This window comes from Lycium barbarum, chromosome 5 (genome assembly GCF_019175385.1).
Source record: "Lycium barbarum isolate Lr01 chromosome 5, ASM1917538v2, whole genome shotgun sequence".
NCBI lineage: Eukaryota > Viridiplantae > Streptophyta > Magnoliopsida > Solanales > Solanaceae > Lycium > Lycium barbarum.
In genome coordinates, this window is record NC_083341.1 from 129,060,316 (window position 1) to 129,064,682 (window position 4,367).

Genomic DNA, 4,367 nt, shown 5'->3' on the forward strand with positions numbered 1-4,367 from the left:
TAAATATGAAAATTTCGGTGGCTAAAAACCTTAGCTATAAAAAAAAAAATCCGTAGCACTCGTAGCTAGAAGTAGCGTAGCTAAAAGTTAGCTACAAACTTTACATGGTCCGTGGCTAAGGACTACTACTTATTGCTACAATTGTTTTTTGTGTTGTAGTTGTGATAGTGAATAATTCTTGCCACGAAAGATATACTTGTAGAAAATAGTTTTACTCTTTTGCCACGACAAACAAAATCTGTAGCAATCTTTATATTGTAGCCACAATATATTCTATTGTGGAAAAAGACTTAATTTGTTTGCTATGAAAATTCATCGTGGCAAATCACTTAATTTGTTTACTACGAAAATTCAAACTTTGTAGCTTCTTTATATTTTCGTCTCGTGGCAATAATATTTATATTTAGCTACGAGTTTGAAATTCGTAGCTAATGAATTGAAGTATTTGCCAGAAACATTTTTGTACATAACTAAGAATTCATACTTTTTGCCACAAAATACATAAAATTATAGCCAATTCTTTTTAGTTTTGCTACGAAAGGTGAAAACGTACAATCATATTTTTGGAAATTATATATGGGTTTAGTCATGATCACACAAACTCCATTGCCACAAATTGAAGAATACGCCATAAGCATATTTAACTCAAGAATTTCGATAATGCAGTGAAAAATAAAAAAAATTAGATTCGAAATGGATTTCAAGTTACACATAATTACATAGTTAAATTCAAAATATTCACAATACATAATTTTTCTATGACAACAATTACAATGGTAGTGTCTTGCATGAGATACAAAGCTGCATAATCTTCTCCCTTTTTCATTGTCTCCAATTGTATAGTAGCTTGATTAATATCGATTACTTATCATTGTTGGTCCAATAACTCCACAAATTTGCCTATCAATTTCAATCAAGCAAATTAATACCAAAAAGCATAAAAATAATTGTATCATGTACTATATAACTTTAACGTGTAGATGTTCCAAAAAAAAAAAAAAACTTTAACAGGTACATATGATCATATAATTTATAGAAAGCATTATCTTTACTAAAATCCTCTTAACATTCCTATATGACCTATTTTTGTAAGATAATGAAACTCAATAATCTTAAAATGGATCACAAGCTCCAAGCAATTCAATCGTTTGCACTAAAAGCGTTTTTTAACAAAGTATTAATCAAGGAATAAGCATATATACAACACTACATTATCCTTCATGGAAGAATTATAGATCCATAACAAGAAAACTTTCTGAATAGGTATTAACATTAACAATAACAATAAGCATTTGATTTTAACTACATTATAACTGTCGAACAATTTCTGAAGCATAAATATTTAGACGACACAACCATAGACTAACTTAGCTTTTGTTAGTGGTATGTATAACCGAAAAAAAAAAAAAACAACTCTGTCCACAACATTCAAAAAGCAAAATCTCAACTTACTTTGTCGTCGACTTCACATGACTTCACTCTCAATATAAATGGAATTACCATTGCTCGCCTTAAATCGATGAGAACCAATCTACATAAATAAATAAATAACTAAATAAGAAAATTGCTTCAATGTCTACGGTTATAGCAACTTAAAGAAGAAAGTAAAATACTTGTGAACAACAAGTGGTGAGGAAAGAAAATTCAAAGAACAGCTACAAATTTGATATTTTGATTGACAACGCAAAGAGGGAAGCGGGTGAGAGGTGTGACGGCTGGGTAAGGGCTTAGGTTTTGGGGATTGGAATTGGCCGCTTGGCCTTGCATCCTATTCTGGTTTATATATATATATATATATTAAACTTTTTATAGACAACACTATAAATGTACTAAAAGTTATAGTTAAAAAAAATGTCTATTAAAAAGGAAGAAGGGTTAATTACACAAACACTCATGTTATACAATTCAGTTCAAATATACCTTTTGTATTTTAAAATAAAATATTTAGATTCGCTATATCACGGAAATTCTACACTTGCACCCATTATGTGGTTTATCCCAAACTAAGCATAATAAAATATAATTATTCAAAGACTAATTAGAATTATAAATGAAAAGTTTTTTTATGTAATTTAAGATATTTTGAAGTGGAAGAATAAATAAATAAACTAAAATAAAGATGAGAAATTCCTATATGATAAAATATTATAATTAAAATAAATGAAAATAAGCTACATGTTTAAAGTGAAGGAAAGTTATTAGTATTAGTCGAATATCTTATTAAGTAATCAGTGTTCTTTTCTTATTTATAAGTTCGAAAGATACATGTTTCAGAATATATATGTATTCTCTATTTAATCAAATGGTTGAATAAAGATATTAAAAAGAAGTCTTTTCTTCTCTATTAAATTTCTTAAAAAATAAATACGTAAATACTTCTTATTTGTAAATTTAATTTAATTTTTAATAATTATATTCAAATATTTAGTTTCGGATATACCTCATAGGGAGTATAAGTGTAGTATTTATATAATATAAGGGGTATAATTATTTGATTTAAAATTGAAGGAATGAATCCGAAACCCAATCATATTTAGGAGTGTTTAATGTAATTAACCCAAAAAAGAATTGTAAAAGTATAAGTTACAATAAATAGAATAGAACAAATTAATTTTTTTCATGAAAAATGACATTCTAAAATATATCTTTCAAGTATCACATAATCCAATAAAATATTAACAAAGATTAAATTCGCTAATTTAGGGATGATTATAATTACATAATTATTTAAATTAATTAATATTAAAACTGACATGTAATATTTTTTATACTGAGTAACATTGTTTGTTGGGTCATATGCTCCTAGACATATTATATTAAATTATTAATTTGAATATTTGCTTAGATTTATCATAATTATCAAGTTATTGAAATTGATATGCTTTCTCTGAGCCGAGGGTCTATCAGAAATAGGTTCTGTACCTACCACGGTATAGGTAAGGTCTGCGTACACTCTACCCTCCCAAATTCCACTTATGGAACTACACTTGGTATGTTGTCGTTGTTGTGGTGTATCAATTTATTAAAATTATAATATATTATACCTCAATTACTTGTATGCTTATTTAAATTGAATATCATTAGATACAAGCACATAATTGTTTAAATGTGATATAATAAGATATTCAAATTTAATTAAATATATTTAAATAGTTACTTAAATTATGTAGAATCTTATGAGTAATACTCTATTTGATATAAATTATGATGTAATATTTATGATCTAATAAATAGGCAATGAGTTATATGATAATGAATAAATTATTAAACTTGAAAAGGAGCAAGCCCATTGTACTTTTTTTATTTGTCTATATTAAATGAATATAACTAATTTTACAATGTAATCGAGCTTAGAGGTGTTTAAATTTTATAGAATTATTTATTTGCACATTAATTAGATATAATTCAATTGTTCTTTTAATTGTGATTTTAACTCATAGGTAACTTAATAAAAAATTACTGTACAACATCGTTTTTTTTTTTTTTTGTCATGGACTTAAATATTAACCGTATTAAAGTCTTAATTTTTAGTGCAACAAGATATAAGCAAAATATATTCTATTCTACATAATTAGAAAAACATATTTTTTTAAAAAAACAATTGAAATATTATCATATTGTTAGCAAGGAGATCTCATGTTAAATGTCAGCACCAAAATTGGCGACAAATTTCATTTTACGTAATTAAGGGGACTCGAATTCGAGATCTTGGTTGAGGATGGAGTAGTACCAACCACTACACCACAACCATTGTTTATGGATAAATTGATGTCATAATTTTTATAACCAAAGCAAAAATATTTGTTTAATTAATTTATTATGATTAAAATAATATTATATGATATGATAGTAACTTCAAGTGCACGAAGGAAGGTTATGCTTGCCATGAAAACTTGTTGTCTTTATGATTTTGCGGATATATCATTTTGTCATACAAAATAATTGTAGCTGTTATCCAACTATTGCTACTTTTTAATAACATGACGTAACATATTTAGCAATAATAACTTTAAAAGCGTAACAAAAACTTATATTTAGCTATAAAATTTTATGAAGAAGTTTGTAGCTATTAAGCTAATTATTGCCACTGATCTTTACAACTTGAAGCAAAAATATCAATTTATCTGTGTTATTTTATTTCAAGTAAATATTTGTGGCTAAAAAATCACCGTTGCTACAGTAACTTCAAATACGTGGCAAAAACATATTAGTTGTTATGAAAATTTATGGTAGCAATAAGTTTGTAGCTATAAGGATAGTTATTGCCACGTATTTTTATAGCTTAAATCAAAAAATATCTTTTTAGCTATAATAATTTCTTTCAAGTAATTTTTGTGGCTGTAAGATTACTATTGCTACAGTAACTT

General features: G+C 26.2%; 1 long non-coding RNA gene across 1 annotated transcript; it reads right to left on the reverse strand.

Annotated features, from left to right (window-relative positions):
- Window positions 1-681: 681 nt before the first annotated feature.
- On the reverse strand, window positions 682-1,857 carry LOC132642717 (uncharacterized). The gene is made up of 3 exons (XR_009583311.1): window positions 1,614-1,857; window positions 1,453-1,531; window positions 682-900 (listed from the first exon to the last, which is right to left on the reverse strand). It is a non-coding gene; the product is annotated as an uncharacterized LOC132642717 (long non-coding RNA).
- Window positions 1,858-4,367: the final 2,510 nt, after the last annotated feature.